This window comes from Patagioenas fasciata, chromosome W (assembly GCF_037038585.1).
Source record: "Patagioenas fasciata isolate bPatFas1 chromosome W, bPatFas1.hap1, whole genome shotgun sequence".
NCBI classification, from domain to species: domain Eukaryota; kingdom Metazoa; phylum Chordata; class Aves; order Columbiformes; family Columbidae; genus Patagioenas; species Patagioenas fasciata.
Window position 1 is genome coordinate 14,282,431 of NC_092559.1, and position 20,386 is coordinate 14,302,816.

Sequence of the window (20,386 nt, forward strand, 5' to 3'; positions counted from 1 at the left end):
TTTGAGATCAGAAAAGAATTTAAATTGTTAAACTCTGCTTTGCATTGAAAAAAAAAAAAAAGGAAAAAGAAAAAAAGAAAAGAAACAAACAAACACCTAAATGCTATGATGGATGTGAATTTGTTATTGTATGAAGTTGTATTTAAAAGTTGCTGGAATGTGAACTGATTTGGATCTAGGAAAATGGAATAATGGATTGATGTTTAATATACTGTATTTTGACATCTTTAAATTGTGAAAGGTAAATGGGGCTGAGGAATGTAACAACTGTTGAGCTAATTGGAATCGTGTATAAAACTCAGCTCATTGTAACCGAGGAGTTTGCCAGAGCCTCCCACTTCGTACCAGCGATTATGCCAGCTGCATGGCCTTGGCTACATCTGAACTGCAGCAAGAAGAGAAAGAAGAAAAAAAAAAAAACTGGAAAAACCTGTTTTCCCGCTGCTAAGCAGAGAAAGGGGGGTTTACTCTCCCCGCTCTATCTTTTTTTTTCCCAGAGTATTGTCATCCATCCTTGTTGTGGTACTGTGTTGCTTCTTGGCTTGATATCAGGGGTTGTTGGTGATGTTTCTTTTTGCTTCTGTCTTGTTTCCTAGGTTTTGGCACATCTGGGGAAAGAGCTCATAATTTTACCTCCTTGCTGAAGTCAGTCTTTTCACACTGGTCAGCTCTGGGGAGGTCAGAGTGCTCAGTGCTTCTCTGGGTCAGGCTGGTACTGATTTGGGTGTGGAGTGCAGCCAGGTTGGTTTAATGTGGAGTTGAACTGATTTGTTTTCATGCTGGGCTGGAGATCCTGCCATCTCAGATGGGGGTGAGAGGGAGATTTTATTCCCCCCCCCCAAGCAATATTACTGCTAGAGAACTGTAATACTGCATATAGGAGTCTGAGGTTTGAAATTTAAAGGCATTACCAGTGGGTCCATAGTTCTAATGAAGCTGGGAAATTAAACCAATTATTTTTTTTTTAATAGACTTATTCTGTGGTAACTGGTTGTAAGAGACTTCTTAGTAAATTCACCATGCTAGTTTTTGAGGTCATGGGAGAGAACGAAAGAAAGGCTGTTTTTTGAGACCAATAGAATGCCAAATTTGGAACAAAGTTTTAATACATGAATTCTTGTAGTTGCCAGAAAGTCCTATACCTCTCTTGGGTCAGGATTTGTTAAGTAAATTGTAAGCTCAAATAACGTTTTCTGAGAATTCTGTTTAGTTGCATGTCCTACAAGAAGCTGCTTGGATGGTGCAGATCTGCTTGCTGCAAGCGAGAAATCTCCAAGGAAATTTCAAATGCTGTATTTCCACTAGTATTAACAGCCAATGTTTCAATAAAGCAAATATTACACTGATAGATCTGAAACAGGACTTTGATCCGGTAAGGGAAAACAATATCCAATATATATGACAACCAAAATGGAGTTAGAAACTTTGAGGAATAAATTTATGACAACCTTACAGGCTGACTGCATTCGATTGGACTTGCAGATTTGTCTATGAAACAACCTGTGGCTATTGTGGGACAGTATGATGAGATTGCTAGCAGATTGATATACCGACTGTTATATATCAATTGTCACTCTGATCAAGAAAATGGAGGGAATGAATTTAAGTCTTAAAAGACCATGAGCCTTTTGTCATATATGTACCATTTGTGAAATTTAATTCTGTTTTTTTTTTTATTTGTAATCTATGTCCTTGTAAATTGCACTAGCTGATTTTCTTAACAGCACAGCTTTTGGCATGCCGAAATGTAAATTGCTGCAGAACCTGCAAGTCTTTAACATCAGGTCATAGACCATACTTGTATTTGGACTGATCCTACATACTTGCACAGTTTTTGTTGATGGTTCTGGGAAGTCTCATAAAGCTGTAGTGGTTTGGTGTGAAGATAACGATTGGCATCATTCTGTAACAATTATTGAAGGTTCAACCCAATTAGCAGAACTTGGCACAGCTTTAAATTACTTAGAGCTTTTTAAGGAGGAACCTCTAAATTTGATTTGTGATTTTGAGTATGTAGTCAAGATCCAACGTGTGTATCTGATTCTGAACTTTGTTTGTTTGTTTGTTTGTTGGTTTTAAAAAAAAGGGGGGAGTGGAGGAAACAGCACAAACCCAATTGTCAAAAGGATTGTATGTGATGAAATACTTTGCAAGTATGACCCAAAACCATGCTAAATCAGAAAGAACCTACATTAGTTATGGCCATATCACTAGTCAATGGAAAAAGCCACATCAATTGATAACCTGGGGAAAAGGTTATGTTTGTGTCATTACAGACCAAGGATTGAAGTGGATTCCCGCGAAATGGGTCAAGCCATGGCTGAATAAAGACAACAAAGATTCGATGGATGCAGATGGACAGGAGGGAGATAAGTTGTGAGGACTGTTTCACATGTAAACCATGGCTCCTAATTCAGTGTTATAGATGCTCACAGACCTGGTGGTCTAGAAGCCTATTAGCAAGCAGGTGGTGTACCTTCTGTGGAGAATGGCAATTTGAACAATCAGCAGGAGAGCCAAAAGGGTGATATTACACTTAGATACTCCATGCAAAAATGAGGTAACATTATGAGACATGCCTACAAAATCTACAAAATCAAGCAGTTATAAATGTTCTACTTTTAACATTAGGATTATGGTTGTGTTGTATTAACTTGTTTGTTTATTCTGAATCTATTAATAAGTGCTTTAGGCAAACTAGAACAGTACATTAATAAGATTGCCATAGTAAAGTTGAGGTTTGACATATAGCTTATAAGTTTTGGAATAAGTGGGTAGTTCTTTGATCTTAATTACATTATATGTAATTGTAATTATGTTGTTAATCACATGTTCTATGTTGCAGTGTATTTCAAGGACGATTCAGCATGCTGTTTAATGGGCCTGACTAATTCAAGAACAAAAAGGGGGAATTGTGGAGGGCTTTGGTTAGATGGAGATATGTTGTTGAATTAGTCAGGCCCAAAGGAATCTCAAGGCCACTTTGAGAAGCTGAGAACAGAATCTGCTGTGAGAAAGAGGGGCGTTTCTTCATTAACAGGGCCTCAGCGTGAGTCGTCGGACCTATCATCGGTGGGGCTCCAGCGTGTGGACTGCCCGTGATACTCATTTAGCGAATCCATGCTTGGAGCGTGGACGCGTGATTAGAGAATAGTTGCGTATATAAGGAGGCTTGTTTCTGTAATAAATGGCTTTGCGTGATTCACAGTGAATCAGAATGCTGAGTCCTTTATCACTCCAGCATGAGTGGGTGTGAGGAGACAGAACAGGGCAGCTGTGGCACAGTGGCAGCTGGTGAGGGCCTGGGATGGTATTGGGAAGGTAGAGCCATAGCAGCAGGGTTTGCTTTGGCAGGAAGGCTGTGGTGCATTCCTCTGAGCTCATACTCTAGCCACACTACTGCCACCTTTTGCTGGAACCCACCTGTGCCTGGGGACAGGGATGGGGGCTGCATGTCAGTTGCTGCAGGCACCAGGAGAGGATGGGCCATGCCAGGGCTCTCCCTCCATGGAGGAGGGTTGGGACCATGCTTTGCCCTGGGGGGCAGATGGGGTAGCAGTGGGACTGTCCCCACATTTTGGAGCAGTAGTGAACAGATGGGCTGAAGGATATTCCCACTCCCTCACTGCACACCCCCATGGGGCTTGGGATGCCCGGGACATGGGGGTCCCCCTCCAAATGCCCAGCCTGAGGATGCTCTGTAGTGGCGGGGATGCTGGGACTGTCTGTGTCCCCCTGCTCCTTATTGTTTGTGTGGTCTGAGCCAGCAGTTCTGGGGGGCACAGGACAGGAGGTGCTCCAGATACTCAGTGATAGGGGTGTCAAGGTCCATTCGGATCTCTCAAATTTACAGGACAATGTACTCTGTGAGCTAAACTGTATTTCATGAGCTCATTAAGAAATATAATAAACAAACATGACAAACAGGGGCTCAATCTCCTTTTTCCCAGATGTTAATGAGGTCACCCCTCCATTGTCGTCATTGTCGTCTTCTTCGTCATCTTCTTCATCTTCTTCTTTTCTCGAAGTTAGAGAGACACAGATCCCTCAGTCTTTCCTCATAAGGGAGATGCTCCACTCCCTTTATCATCTTCGTTGCTCTGCGCTGGACTCTCTCCAGCAGTTCCCTGTCCTTCTTTAACTGATGGGCCCATAACTGGGCACAGTATTCCAGTTGCAGTCTCACCAGGGAGAGGAGAACCTCTCTCGAGCTACTAACCACCCCCCTTCTAATACACCCCAGGATGCCATTGGTCTTCTTGGCCACAAGGGCACAGTGCTGGCTCATGGTCATCCTGCTGTCCACCAGGATCCCCAGGTCCCTTTCCCCTATGCTGCTCTCTAATAGGTCATTGCCCAACTTATACCCAAACCTGGGGTTGTTCCTACCCAGATGCAAGACTCTACACTTGCTCTTGCTATATTTAATTACATTTTTCCCTGCCCAACTCTCCAGTCTATGTCTCGCTGGATGGCAGCACAGCCTTCTGGCGTGTCAGCCACTCCTCCCAGTTTGGTGTCATCAGCAAACTTGCTGACAGTGCACTCTATTCCCTCATCCAAATCATTGATGAATATATTGAATAATACAGGCCCCAGTATTGACCCCTGAGGCACTCCACTAGACACAGGCCTCCAACTAGACTCTGCCCTATTGACCACGACTCTCTGGCTTCTTTCCTTCAGCTAGTTCACAGTCCACCTCACTGCCCGATCGTCCAGACCACACTGCCTTATTTTAGCAGCAAGATGCTGTGTGAGACTGTGCCAAATGCTTTACAGAAGTCAAGGTAGACCACATCCACTGCTTTGCCACCATGTATATGGGAAAGCAAAGACATGGGAAAGCAAGATGTGCAGTTCTAGCCACCTGGATGATAAAGGAATACTAACATGACCATCCGGATGGTCAAAGAAGAAGTAGTACTGACATAATTAGATCATAGGAACTAGTCAAAATATAAAGGGCAGGTTGTGCTGAAGTACGTTTCTCATAACTGTAAAAAGTGATAGCCCAGACTAGTGAGAATGTTATCTCGGGCCAGATAAATGTCCCCAAGTACATGTGATGTCTGAATGTCATTGGGCCTGACCTGTGAATGAGTGGGAACGTAACTGAAACAGACGTAATATGAGTGTGGTGTGTTTTTAATAACAATTATTGATAAAACATCATAGTCCAGATCCGTATCTGTAAATCCTATAAATTATCAAAGGCTAATAAAGAGGGCCTCAGCCTGGCTCAGCTCTCTGCTCTGCCCGGCTCTGCGCTCCTTCCTGCACAAGATCTCTGCCTGTGTGTGCATCTTGGTCTGTGTCCCAGTGTGCGTCGTTCCTCATCGCCGCAATCTATCCACCTCATTATGTCCTCATAAGAGGCTATGAGATTGGTCAAGCATGACTGGTTGAAGCCATGGTGACTGTCCCTAAAGACCCTCTGATCCTTGATATGCTTTGAGATGGCACCAAGGATAAGCTGTTCCATCACCTTTCCAGGGATGGAGGTGAGGCTGACTGGTCTATAGTTACCCGGGTCCTCCTTACCCTTTTTGAAGACCGGAGTGACATTTGCTTTCCTCCAGTCCTCAGGAACCTCTCCCATTTCACAACACTTAGCAAAGATGATGGAGAGTGGCCTAGCAATAACTTCAGCCAGTTCCCTCAGTACCCACTGATGCATACCATCTGGACTCATGGATTCATGGATGTCCAGATTGCTTAATTGTTCCCTAACCCAATCCTCATCAATCAAGGCAGACTCCACCATTGTCCTGACTTCCTTTGGGCCCTCAGTGGTACAGGGTTCCTCAGGACAGCCTCTGGCAGAGTAGACAGAGACAAAGACGGCATTCAGTAACTCTGCCTTCTCTGTATCTTCTGCCACCAGGGCACCCACCTCGTTCATCAGTGGGTCTACATTGCCTCTGGTGTTAGTTTTATCTGCCATGTATTTGAAAAAGCTCTTTCTGTTGTCCTTGACCCCTCTCGTCAGGTGGAATTCTAAGGAGGCCTTATCTTTCCTAGTTGCCTCCCTACATCCTCTGACAACAGCCTTATATTCTCCCCAAGTGGCCAGCCCCTTCTACCACGATCTGTAAACTCTCCTCTTCCACTTGAGCTTGCGCAGCAGTTCCCTGCTTAAACACACGGATCTCCTGGCTCCCTTCCTTGACTTCCTACGTGTCGGGATGCTCTGATCTTGAGCTTGGAAAAAACAGTCCTTGAATGCTAAACAACTATCTTGGACCCCTTTACCTTCAAGCAGCCTTGCCCATGGGATTTCCCCTAGCAATTGCTTGTAAAGGCCTAAGTTTGCCTTACTCAAGTCCAGGGTTGCAATTCTGCTTGCTATTCTCTTTCTGCCACATGAGATCCTGAACTCCACCATTTCATGGTAGCTGCAACCAAGGCATCCCTCAACCTTTACTGCTTCAAACACACCCTCCTTGTTAATGAGAATGAGGTCCAGCAGTGCTCCTCTCCTAGTTGGCTCATCCACCATTTGCATCAGGAAGTTATGGTCAATGCACTGGAAGAACTTCCTGCACTGTGGATGTCTGGCTGAGTAGTCCTTCCAGCAAACATCAGGGAAGTTAAAATCCCCCACGACAACCAGGGCCTGTGACTGTGAGGCCACTCTCAGCTGCCTGTAGAAGACCTCGGCAACTTCCTCACCCTGCTCTGGTGGCCTATAATAGACACCCGCAACAGTATCACCCCTGTCAGCCTGCCCCTTAATTTTCACCCACAGACTCTCAACTCTCTTCTCATCTGCCCCAGTACTCAATACATTGTAGTTGCTCTCTCACATAAAGAGCAACTCCACCACCACGCCTGGCTGGTCTGTCTTTCCTGAAAAGGACATAGCCATCCATGACCATATTCCAGTCATGTGAGCTGTCCCACCATGTCTCTGTAATCGCCACCAGATCATAATCTCCTGCCCTAACACAGGTTTCTAACTCCTCCTGCTTTTTCCCCATGCTGCACACATTGGTGTACAGGCATTTCACGGAGTGAGTTGAGTACACCAGTTTCACCCTAGGGAGGCCTCAATACTACAGTGCTGCCCCACTGGTGCAAGCCCAGCTACAACCCCATCCCCCATCAAATCTAGTTTAAAGCTCTCCAAATGAGCCCTGCTAATTCCTGTCCCAGTATCCTTTTGCCCCTGTGAGATAAACCTTTCCCACGTATCACTGTCTGGACTGGTGTCTTATAAAACCAGCTATTATCAAACAATCCGAAGTCCTCTCTGTAGCACCAGTCTTGTAGCGAATAATTTATGGACTGAATTCTTCTATTCCATCCCACATAGTCACCCAAAAATGGAAGGAGGGAAGAGAAAATCACTTGTGCCCCAGACTCTTTCACCAACCCTCCCAAGACCTTGAAATCTTTCTTCATTCCCCTCAGACTACGGGATGCAGCTTCCTCCCCACCTGTCTGGAAGATCAGCAGTGGCTAGTAGTCTATTGGGTGCACCAGGTAGGGAAGTGTCTTGGTGATATCCCTGATACGGGCTCCTGGTAGACTACAAACTTCCCTATGATGAGGGTCAACTCTGTATGTTGGGCCCTCTGTTCCTCCCAGAAGGAAATCGCCTACTGCAATTACCCTTCTTTCTTTCTTATCAGAGGCAGTCTTGAGGCGTGGAGTCAACTACCTCTTCCTATGTGACCTCGTAGGTGGGCCTTGCACCACATCCTCACCTACCTCTTCTTCAAGATCCAGGGCCTCGAACTTATTACGGAGGAGCATCTGGAGAAGCAAAGCAGTTAGGGAGGGGGGTTGCCCATGGCACCAAACTGGAACTTGCTTCTAACCCTCATCATCTTTTTGGTCCCCTACCTCTACCCAACAGTGATAGGGCAGGGGCTGTCTTGGGTCTCCCCCCTCTGCCCGACAGGGTAGGACATCCATCACTTTTTGGGGGTGTCGAGGACGGTTTAGATTGTTTAGAATGCCAGCCCAGGGGTGTGCACTCAATATGGGACAAACCACTCTGGGGACTTTATCTCCTTTTAGAGTACGAAGAATTTCTGATTGACCAGGCCCGGCTCAATTGGTTGATCCCCTAGTGTTGACCAACCAAGTAGCTTTTGCTTAATGTGAATCCCAGTTTTTAAAGGTTCCACCACCAAGTGCCTTTAATGTAGTTTTTAACAAACCACTGTACCTTTCAATTTTGCCAGAGGTTGGTGCATGATATGGAATAGGATATACCCACTCAATACCATGTTCTTTGGCCCAATTGTCTATAATACTGTTTTTGAAATGAGTACCATTGTCTGATTCAATTCTTTCTGGCGTACCGTGTCACCAAAGGACTTGCTTCTCAAGGCCCAAGATAGTATTTCGGGCTGTAGCATGAGGTACGGCATATGTTTCCAACCATCCAGTGGTTGCTTCCACCATTGTAAGTACATAGTGCTTACCTTGACGTGTTTGTGGAACGCGGCGATTAGGAACAACGCATACCAGGACGCAGACAGAAATTCATGCAGAGGCAAAGATCTTGTTCAGGAAGGAGTGCAGAGCCTGGCCAGGCAGAGAGCTGACCTAGGCCTAGGCTTAGGCTACCTTCTTTATTCACCATTGACCATAGGATTTACAGGTACAGGTCTGGACTAAGATGCTAAGATGTTTACAAAAAGGTGTTTTTCCACTAATTGTTATTAAGAACACACTAAATTCATGTGATATTTGTCTCACTTGTTTTTCCACTCATTCACAGACCAGGCCCAAGGACATTCACACATCCCATGCACTTGGGGGCGGTTATCTGGCCCGAGATACCATTCTCACGAGTTTGGGCTATAACTTTTTACAGTTACGAGAAATGTACTTCAAAGTAATCTGTCCAAGGCCCTTTACATATTATTATGTTAGTATTATGTCTTCGACCATCCGGATGGTCATGTTAGTATTGATCTTTCTTTATCATCCAGATGGCTGGAACTGCACATCTTGCTTTCCCACATTTTACTTCCCAACAGTGGAAGTGTAATATAATCAATCTGCCAAGCTTCTCCATACTTATACTTTAACCATCACCCCCCATACCATACAGGCTTTAACCGTTTCACTTGTTTGATTTCAGTGCAAGTACAGTCCAATAAACTCTGTTATCCCTTTCCTCCACCTGGTTGGAGGCAGGGCACCTCTAATTCCTGTTTTGCACAGTCTCTGGGTGTGAATTAGAGGTTCCTTCAAGAGCATCAGAATGTCTTCTGCCCCTTTTGTAAACTGGAGCAGCCACCTTCTTAGGAGTTTTTCCTTTTATCTCACGTACTCGTTCTTGAAGTTCTGAGGTAGGTCTTCCGTGCCACTTATTCGTGTTTTCTCCCTGCTCATGTAGGAAGAACCACAGTGAACCTCTTTTTGTGGGCTGTCTCTGCCCTCTCTCTCGAGATTGGAAACGTCTTTTCCTAATAGCTGAAACATAGGTTTGTGCAGGTCGTGAATGGTACGTGTCTTCTCTGAGTTCTTTGATTTCTTGCAACAACTTTTCAAACCGGTCATCAGATTTTTCACACAGTTTCTCCACAGCAGAGACACAAGCCCACAGAGAACCAGCAAGGCTGTCCTCAAAGTTCCGGAGCTGGTCAATCACTTCAGTAATATCTTGTACACCTCTAGCTGACCAGACCATTCCTGCCAATGACTTAGCATATGCAGGTGGTGCACTTTGTACAAATCTGCGCCACAGAGGTCGTGTACAATTGATTCTGTCTGGGTCTGTCCCCTCTTGGTTGTCTGGTCCAAAATAGATGATCTCTCGCACTGCTAATTCTCTCAGGAACTGGATACCTCTCTCCATAGTATTCCATTTCCCTAACTTGGATATACAATCTTCCTTGTAGGGAAATCTTACTTTCATAGCTGCCAAGAGTCGGGTCCAGAGAGTAGTGGCATTAGAGTCTCTTGAAATTGCCCTATCAGTGGTGGAATCTTTTGACAGAGATCCCAGTGCCTGATTTCACCACCTTCTAATTCAATTGTTTCTGCCCCATTGTCCCAGCATCGCAGCAGCCAGGTTAAAATATTCTCACCTTCACGACGACTAAAGTCTTTTCGCAGATCTCTCAGCTCACCTGGAGAAAAGGACCGAGTGGTGGTCACTTCATCTCCTCCCTGTCCTGATGGTGCCCCTTGGGTTGATGTTGGCCCTGTGCCATCACCTGCTGCACGAGTAGTCTTTCTAGTGACTTTCTTAAAACCGGCAACTGATGCTGATATGGGTTCACCATCATTCGATTCATTTCCAGAGTCTGAATGTCTGTCACAGTGATTGCTGTGGTTACAGCAGCAACAGTGAGCAGTGTGTGAAGAAGGGGGGGCTGCCTTGTTAGCCTTTGAGGCTGGAGAGGTAATGTTATCTGCAGCAACCTTGGCAGAGGAGCTCTGTGTAGAAGCTGTAGCTTCAGCCTGTGAAGCTGCGATTGGGGGGGCAGTGGCTGCAGCAGCAGCTTTCACTGTTTTGCCTTTACTCGAGTGGCTCGGAGTGCTTTTTGCTAAAGCTTCCGAAGACGCATCGCAAATCCCAGGACTAAAAAGAGATGCAAACCTCCTATTGAACCTCATTTCTTTTAACAGAAGCACAAACTGACACACATTCAGCAAACCAGATAGCACCATCACAGTTCTATCAAAGCTCCAAGGATATTCAAAGTTGTGTAAAACATTTGCAAACTGTCTCAGTGAAAAGACAAAAGTATGGTTAGTCACCCTTTCTAAAGATTCGCTTGACCAGTTAGCAAACACATAGCCGTACTGCTGTTTAATCTCTCCCAGAGGCTTTTCAAGGTACAGCAGAAGCGAGTAGAAATTCATTAGCGACTGCAGTGTAATGAAATAAACCAGTGCCAAAACACACAATATCATCATGACCGCTGTCCAGTTTCTTGTTGTTATATAATGAATACTTCGATTCAGAAAGAAACACCAACACAGATAAGGAATCAGTGAGCACAATGTAGAAAATAACTGATACAACTTATGCCATAACATCTTTAAATCAATGTAATTCGCTTTGCCTTAATACCACTAAATAATATCCGAAGCAAACAGACGCGCGAGTATCACAACTCTATGAGTTGGCATCGTGCCAAGAAAATTGAAAGGTACATCAGAGCAGTAGAAAAGCTAAAAATCTCCAAATTTACCCTTTTCTCTTGCCCCACGTTGGGCGCCAATTATCTGTCAAGGGTTAAGATTGTGGGGTGACAACAAAAACCCTGGCAGGTGTATTGTTAACCTCCTCTCCTCCCCACGTCCCCCTTTTGCCCCTCCCTCTCCTCCCTTCCCACTCAGGACAGGCGATCGGGAGGGAAAGAAGGACAGAGAGAAGAGAGTTGGAAAAGTTAAAGATGTTTTACTAATGCTACTAATAAGAATAGAGAAAATAATACAAAATATACAAAACCAATCTTGTAAGTCTCAGCAACTGCAGAGCCAGCACCCAAAGTCCTGGATTAGACTCTGTAGCCAACCGGAGCTGGATTCAGTCTGTCACTAGGTCTCAGTTCGCAGGGACGACCAGCAAGGTCCTCTCCTAATGTCAGCCATGAGGAAAAAGGGAAAAGGGGGAAAAAGGGATGAGATCCTCGTGATCTCCCACTTTTATATGAAGTATTCACGTGAATGGAATGTTATACACCATTGGTCAGTCTCTCGGTCATCAGTTTTCTCGTTGCCCCTCTCGCGAGATGTCCATCCGTGCTTATCAATAAGTTTGCATTCCATTGCTAGGTTTAACCAAAACATGTGTTGGGTTCTCCAGGAAAATGCAGCTAACATGAAGGCTTTAGCTGACAGGTAAATTCACTAAAAGAGAAACTTGTTTTTAACAAAACCAGGACATTCCACCCCTTATAATATGACATTCACTGAATACTTAAACCTTATTAATACAATCTATCAATACAATCTAATTAATCACTACTACTATATATATATATATACACATATGTACATATATACACAGGAGTAATTAATCAGAGTGTTGCTTTATCCATGCGAGCCACGGAACCTGACACACCAATATGATGTTCACAGAGTTCGCTTTATTGTCGGACCGGGCTAGCTTTATAGCAAAGCTGCCCTGTCCACGCGCCTTACAACAACGTGATTGGTTGTAACTCGTGTTATACAATAACATGATAGGCTGCATGTACTGTCCACGCGCTCTGCACGCATGTGTCCGGCGATTGCTCACTCATTGTTACCTTCTAATGGTGCTCCTTTAGTCTCTTTTGTCTCTGGCTTCACCTCTCAGCCAGGCTGGCGACAACCCCATCCCCCTGGGGCGGGGGGGGCTCTGCCACTACATCTCCCCCTCTTTTATTTTATATTAACAATACGCCGTATCATGCTTTAAATACAGTGTGAAATACAGGGTAAGAACATTAAGGCTAATACAATTACAATTAACAAGAACAAACCTGTTTTCAATATTCCTTTTAACCAAACAAGGCATTCACCCCAAAAAACCCAATATCTTCTGTTATTTTCTTGTTCTGCAAATCTTCTATCTTTTTAACTTTTAAGTTCAAACAACACATACAATCAAACTCTTCATAACTGTGAACATGTCCAATAACAAAACATTAATTGCTGCTCTGTTTTACAAAGTGGTATTCTCAACATTGGCTACATTCGTTGCTTAAAGCGATAACATGTCTGAGGTTAAGGGTTGTCATCACTGCAATCGGTTTCTTCTCTGTTAGCTAGCCAAGGTCTCACCCACTTTGCTGGGATCCATGAATTTTTGTGGTTACCTGTAGAAACACAAGCATATCCCCTTCCCCAGGTTATTAGTGACATAGGACCTTCCCATTGTTGTGTTGTCGGATTAAACACACTAACCTTAGGCACATTTTCGGAAAAATCTTTGACATTTTTGATATGGTGCATAACAATTGGTTCCATTTCAGTTTCACTTTTAGGATTAAGCCAGTTCAGCACATACAATGCCTTCATCAATACCTCTTCTGGGCTCACACCAATTCCCCCTTGTTTTTTCAAAACAGACAAAAGATTTTTTAATGCACGGTGTGCACGCTCAATAATTGCTTGGCCAGTAGAATTATAAGGGATTCCAAACAGGTGCTGTACCTTCCACTGGGTGAGGAAGGCTGCAAGTCTGTCAGAGTGGTATGCAGGACCATTATCTGTTTTGATTTGTGTAGGGACACCCATGACAGCAAAAGCTTGTAGTAAATGACGTTTTACTGCCTTTGCATTTGCTGAGGTCAAGGCTGTAGCCCACAGCAGTCCTGAACAGGTATCTATGGAGACATGAATGTACTTTTGTCTGCCAAATGGTGCAAATTCAGTAATATCAGTTTGCCATAACTGACCTGGCTGCAAGCCCCGAGGATTTACTCCCTTTTGTTGGAGAGGGACTATGCGGGCACAATCAGGACAAGCTGCAATAATGGCTCGAGCTTGTTCCTTTGTAATTGTAAACTGCTTTCGGAGTGCTGCTGAGGATTGATGAAAGAATTCGTGAGCTTGTCTGGCTTGTTCAAAAGGGGATATATCTGCTACTGCCACAAGTTTGTCTATGGTGCTGTTTCCTTCTACTAGACCACCTGGTATGTTAGTATGGCTTTTTATATGCATGATAAATACTGGTGCTGTCCTATAATCTAATACGTTCCACAAATCTAACAATGCTTCAAACAACAAGGAATTGGAAACTCGCTGCAAAAGTGCTCTATGTATTCTTTGTACAATTCCCACAACATAAAGAGAATCTGTTACCAGATTAACTGGAGAGTTATGCCATTTTTGCAATGCTGCTAAGCATATTGAGGGCAGTTTCTTTTAAGATGTCCTGTCTGTCCGCAAGTAAAACATGCTAGGCCACAAGAAGGGCTTCGGCCTTTCATTGCAGGCTTAAGTGCTGCAGCCAAGGCTGCAGCGTGGGCTTGAGCATGTATTTTTGCTTTTTCTACCTCCTGTTGCATAATCGGTACCTGTGTGCGAGCTTCCACCATCTCTGCTAAAGAAGCAGTTTTTCCCAAACCGGCTAATATCTGTTGGCATTGGGTGTTTGCATTCATCATAGCCAAATCTTTCCCCACAGCAGCTTTTGCCTCTGGAGTCAAGTTAGGAGAGGCATCTATCACTTCTTTTAAACGATCCACAAATGTCATATATGGTTCCCCAGGATCCCACTCTATTGTAGAATAGGGTGGCACAGGGTTACCTCTATTTGGCAATTCTTTCACTGCCGCCAAGGCAAGCCCTTGCGTTTGCTGCAAAATCCTTGGATGAAGTGCTGCCTGAGTAGCACCATCCGCATATTGCCCACGACCCAGTAACTGGTCCATGCTAGCTAACCGCAACGGATCATCAGCTGGTAAACGAACATTTTCTAATACTGCCAATTCCACTTTCCCCTGCCACTTGTCCAAGAACAGCAAATACCCCGTTGGAGGAAGCAATAACTCCATCAACGCCCTAATATCTGTTTGAGTTAGTACTTGCTCCTTGAAAAATGAATTGATTAGCTGCATCACATGCTTATTATCCGTACCATATTGCATAACTGCACTTTGCAATTGCTTAACCGTTTTCCAATCAAAAGGCGACCACTGCCTTTGTCCTCTATTATCTATGTGCACTGGCACTGCTGTAATACTACCAGGTAACATGATCCCTTCAATAGTTGCATCTCTGATTACTCCTTGCCAACGTTGCCCTGCATTATAAGAATGATCTCGAGGAATATCTCTACCCTGATGCACAGGGGCAGCACCCAAATTATCATTATTATCACTGCTATACAATTCCCTTGTGTTTCCCTGTGGATCAGTAAGTCGGCGCATATTTGCAAACCGATCTGCTAACCCAGTCTCCAGCCCTTTTCCATATCGCGCTCTCAAATATTCATCTGCTTCTCTTACAGACCACATCCCATCTTCAACACATTGTCTAGCCCATTTTTGTATTCGCTCCCTTTTGATACGGAGCTCCTCCGGAGTGAGGTCTAATTCCACCCCCTCCCTTTCCTGTTTTCCCCGTTTTTCACATTCCCTGCCAATTGCCTCCAGCCCGTCCTTAATTGCATCTGACGCCTTTTTATATGCTATTAACCGCGAAGTTTTACTGTTACCGCCATCTAGTCGTTTCATAGCTTCTAGAACTTCTTGTATCTGGCTCTCCTGCCGTCTCAGTAAGTCCTTCAGGCTCTGCACGTGGCTCTCCTCCTGGAACTCAGGGCGATTCTGCGGTGCTCCGTCCTGGTGTTCCATCGGGTCCTCCGGCAAAGGCACGTCGGCTGGATTAACTTGTCCTGGCTTGTTGAAACTTGCCGGTTGCTGCCATTCGTTGTCGGAGCCAGGCAATGGCTCAACGGGCGCAGAGGGTATAATTTGCTCTCCGCCCCAGAACTCCAGATCTGATACGGGACATACCAGCGGTGTTGATTCTTCGGAGTTCTCGGAGGGTGGGCAGCTCGCGGCGGGCGGCTCCGAGGGGACGGCACACAGCTCCGGCTCCTCTGAGACTTCCTGCATTAGCTGCCTGACCTCCCGCCAGGGTCCGGCGAGATCGCAAGCCTCGCGGCTCCCCCTTGTAACCGCTTCCCATAGTTCGGTCCCTATGTCCTCCCATGTACTGGGAGAAAAAAATTCGTCCGTCGAACGAACACAGCCCTTACGCTGGGCGAATAGTAAAAGGCGCTCCACCGCGTCTTTTTCCAAAATTCTTCCTGTTCTTGCAGCCAGCTGCAGAATACTTCTCACTATTATTTTTTCTTCCACGGATGCCGTGTTTCCCATGCCACCTGCTTCTTCGTAGGCCTACTTTCCGCTATGATTGAGCGCTGGGCTGGTGTCGCCCCCAGGTGGCGTCCTCGCGTCTTCACTTCCGGCGATCTTGCTTCGATACGAAGTATCACGTCGGGGTCACCAAAGTGTTGCTTTATCCATGCGAGCCACGGAACCTGACACACCAATATGATGTTCACAGAGTTCGCTTTATTGTCGGACCGGGCTAGCTTTATAGCAAAGCTGCCCTGTCCACGCGCCTTACAACAACGTGATTGGTTGTAACTCGTGTTATACAATAACATGATAGGCTGCATGTACTGTCCACGCGCTCTGCACGCATGTGTCCGGCGATTGCTCACTCATTGTTACCTTCTAATGGTGCTCCTTTAGTCTCTTTTGTCTCTGGCTTCACCTCTCAGCCAGGCTGGCGACAACCCCATCCCCCTGGGGCGGGGGGGGCTCTGCCACTACATCAGTGGACCATCCTTTGAAAAATTCATTAAGTTCATTTTGTCACAACAGTCTCCCAGGGCAGGAAAAATGGTACAAGTGCATCTCATGACCACTGTTTGTGGGTTAAGGACACCAACTTCGAAGAAGGTGTCGGGCGCCACTTGAAGAAGCTAGCTCTAGTTTCATCACCATTGTCTTGATCTGAAAGACACTTATTAAACATTGTTAGTGCGGCAATTCACATCATACAGTTCAACATTGCATATTTTCACCTAAAATGATATCCCCTTGAGGTACACACTGAACTTCTCCATCCTTAAGCATCACCCACCAGGTGCTGCCAGGTCCCTGGGCAAAAACAATCCCACGAATAGGTTTGCCTTTGCCTGAGGCAGGAGTAACCCAGACTGCCTTTCCTAAGATATTTTTCATGTGTACTACAGGGACTTTATCTCCTTCTACAGTACGTAGAATTTCTGATTGGGCAGGCCCGGCTCGGTTGGTTGATCCCCTAGTGTTGACCAACCAAGTGGCTTTTGCTTAATGTGAATCCCAGTTTTTAAAGGTTCCACCACCAAGTGCCTTTAGTGCAGTTTTTAACAAACCATTGTACCTTTCAATTTTCCCAGAGGCTGGTGCATGATATGGAATATGATATACCCACTCAATACCATGTTCTTTGGCCCAATTGTCTATAATACTGTTTTTGAAATGAGTACCATTGTCTGATTCAATTCTTTCTGGCGTACCGTGCCGCCAAAGGACTTGCTTCTCAAGGCCCAAGATAGTATTTTGGGCTGTAGCATGAGGTACGGCATATGTTTCCAACCATCCAGTGGTTGCTTCCACCATTGTAAGTACATAACGCTTACCTTGACGTGTTTGTGGAAGTGTAATATAATCAATCTGCCAAGCTTCTCCATACTTATACTTTAACCATCGCCCCCCATACCATACAGGTTTTAACCGTTTTGCTTGTTTGATTTCGGCGCAAGTTTCACATTCATGAATAACCTGTGAAATAGTGTCCATAGTTAAATCCACCCCTCGATCACGAGCCCATTTGTATGTTGCATTTCTACCTTGATACCCTGAAGCATCATGGGCCCACCGAGCTAGGAAAAGTTCATCTTTATGTTGCCAGTCCAAGTCCACCTCAGATACTTTAATCTTAGCAGCTTGATCTGCTTGGTGGTTGTTTAGATGTTCCGCAGTGGCTCGACTTTTAGGCACATGAGCATCTACATGACGAACTTTCACAGGCAGGCTCTCTAGCTGAGCAGCAATGTCTTGCCACAGTGTGGCAGCCCAAATGGGTTTACCTCTGCGCTGCCAGTTGCTTTTCTTCCATTGCTGTAGCCACCCCCATAAGGCATTTGCTGCCATCCATGAGTCAGTATAGAGATAAAGTATTGGCCACTTCTCTCATTCAGCAATGTCCAAAGCCAGCTGGATGGCTTTCACTTCTGCAAACTGACTGGATTCACCTTGTCCTTCAGTGGCTTCTGTAACTTGTCGTGTGGGATTCCACACAGCAACTTTCCACCTTCGATGTTTTCCTACAAGACGACAGGATCCATCTGTGAACAGTGCATACTGCTTATCAGTCTCTGAAAGCGTATTATATGGTGGTGCTTCTTCAGCACGTTTTACTTCCTCCTCATCTGGAGACATCCCAAAGTCTTTGCTTTCTGGCCATTCTGTAATCACTTCTAATATCCCTGGACGGTTCAGACTTCCAATTCGAGCTCGTTGTGTGATCAGTGCAATCCATTTACTCCATGTAACTTCGGTTGCATGATGTGGAGAGGGAACCGTCCCCTTGAACATCCAGCTCAGCACCGGCAGTCGAGGTGCCAGGAGGAGCTGTGCTTCAGTGCCGATCACTTCTGAAGCAGCTCGAACTCCTTCATATGCGGCTAGTATCTCCTTTTCAGTTGGAGTATAGTTGGCCTCAGATCCTTTGTATCCTCGACTCCAAAAACCTAAGGGTCGACCTCGGGTTTCTCCTGGTGCTTTCTGCCAGAGGCTCCAGGTAAGTCCAGTATCTCCGGCTGCGGTGTAGAGCACATTTTTAACATCTAGTCCAGTTCGGACTGGTCCAAGGGCCACCGCATGAGTTATCTCACGCTTAATTTGTTCAAAGGCTTGTTGTTGTTCAGGGCCCCACTCAAATTGGTTCTTTTTACGAGTCACTCGATAGAGAGGGCTCACAATGTGGCTGTAGTCAGGAATATGCATTCTCCAAAAACCTACAACGCCCAAGAAAGTCTGTGTCTCCTTTTTATGAGTAGGTGGAGACATTGCTGCAATTTTGTTGATCACATCCATTGGGATCTGACGACGGCCATCTTGCCATTTTATTCCTAAAAACTGGATCTCTTGTGCAGGTCCCTTGACCTTGCTTCGTTTTATGGCAAAACCAGCATCCAAAAGAATATGAATTATTCTCTCACCTTTCTCGAAGACTTCTTTCGCTGTGTCGCCCCATACGATGATGTCATCAATATATTGCAAGTGTTCTGGAGCTTCACCTTGCTCCAGCGTGGTCTGGATCAGTCCATGGCAGATGGTAGGACTGTGTTTCCACCCCTGGGGCAAGCGATTCCATGTATACTGGATGCCCCTCCAGGTGAAAGCAAACTGCGCCCTGCACTCTGCTGCTACAGGAATAGAGAAAAATGCATTAGCAATGTCAATTGTAGCATACCACTTGGCTGCCTTTGACACCAGTTCAAATTGCAGTTCTAGTATGTCAGGCACAGCAGCACTCAGTGGTGGTGTAACTTCATTCAGGCCACGATAGTCTTCAGTTAGTCTCCACTCATCACTAGACTTTCGCACTGGCCAGATTGGGCTGTTAAAAGGTGAGCGAGTCTTACTGATCACACCCTGGCTTTCCAATTGACGGATCAGCTTCTGGATAGGAATCAAAGAGTCTCGATTGGTGCGGTATTGCCAGCGATGCACCGTCGTGGTAGCAATTGGCACCTGCTGATCGTCAACCATCAGCAGTCCTACAACAGAAGGGTCATCTGAAAGACCAGGCAAATCAGACCGCTGTTCAATTTTCTCAGTGTCCACAGCTGCTATACCAAATGCCCACCTATACCCTTTTGGGTCCTTAAAATACCCTCTCCTGAGGTAGTCTATGCCAAGGATGCACGGAGCATCTGGACCAGTCACAATGGTATGCTTTTGCCAGTTTTTTCCAGTTAGGCTCATTTCAGCCTCTACAACAGTCAGCTCCTGGGATCCCCCAGTCACTCCAACAATATTGATGGATTGCGTTCCTTTAAAATTAGAAGGAATTATTGTGCACTGAGCACCAGTGTCCACTAAAGCTTTGTACTCCTGGGGTTGTGTTGTACCAGGCCATAGTATTTGTACAGTCCAATAAACTCTGTTATCCCTTTCCTCCACCTGGTTGGAGGCAGGGCACCTCTAATTCCTGTTTTGCACAGTCTCTGGGTGTGAATTAGAGGTTCCTTCAAGAGCATCAGAATGTCTTCTGCCCCTTTTGTAAACTGGAGCAGCCACCTTCCTAGGAGTTTTTCCTTTTATCTCACGTACTCGTTCTTGAAGTTCTGAGGTAGGCCTTCCATGCCACTTATTCATGTTTTCTCCCTGCTCATGTAGGAAGAACCACAGTGAACCTCTTTTTGTGGGCTGTCTCTGCCCTCTCTCTCGAGATTGGAAACCCCTTCTCCTAACAGCTGAAACATAGGTTTGTGCAGATCGTGAACGGTACGATTCTTCTCTGAGCTCTTTGATTTCTTGCAACAGCTTTTCAAACCGGTCATCAGATTTTTCACACAGTTTCTCCACAGAAGAGACACAAGCCCGTAGAGAACCAGCAAGGCTGTCCTCCAAGTACCGGAGCTGCTCAATCACTTCATTAATTTCTTGTACACCTCTAGCTGACCAGACCATTCCTGCCAATGACTTAGCATATGCAGGTGGTGCACTTTGTACAAATCTGCGCCACATAGATTTTGTACAATTGATTCTCTCTGGGTCTGTCCCCTCTTGGCTGTTTGGTCCTAGATAGATGATCTCTCACACAGCTAATTCTCTCAGGAACTGGATACCTCTCTCCATAGTATTCCATTTCCCTAACGTGGATATACAATCTTCCTTGTAGGGAA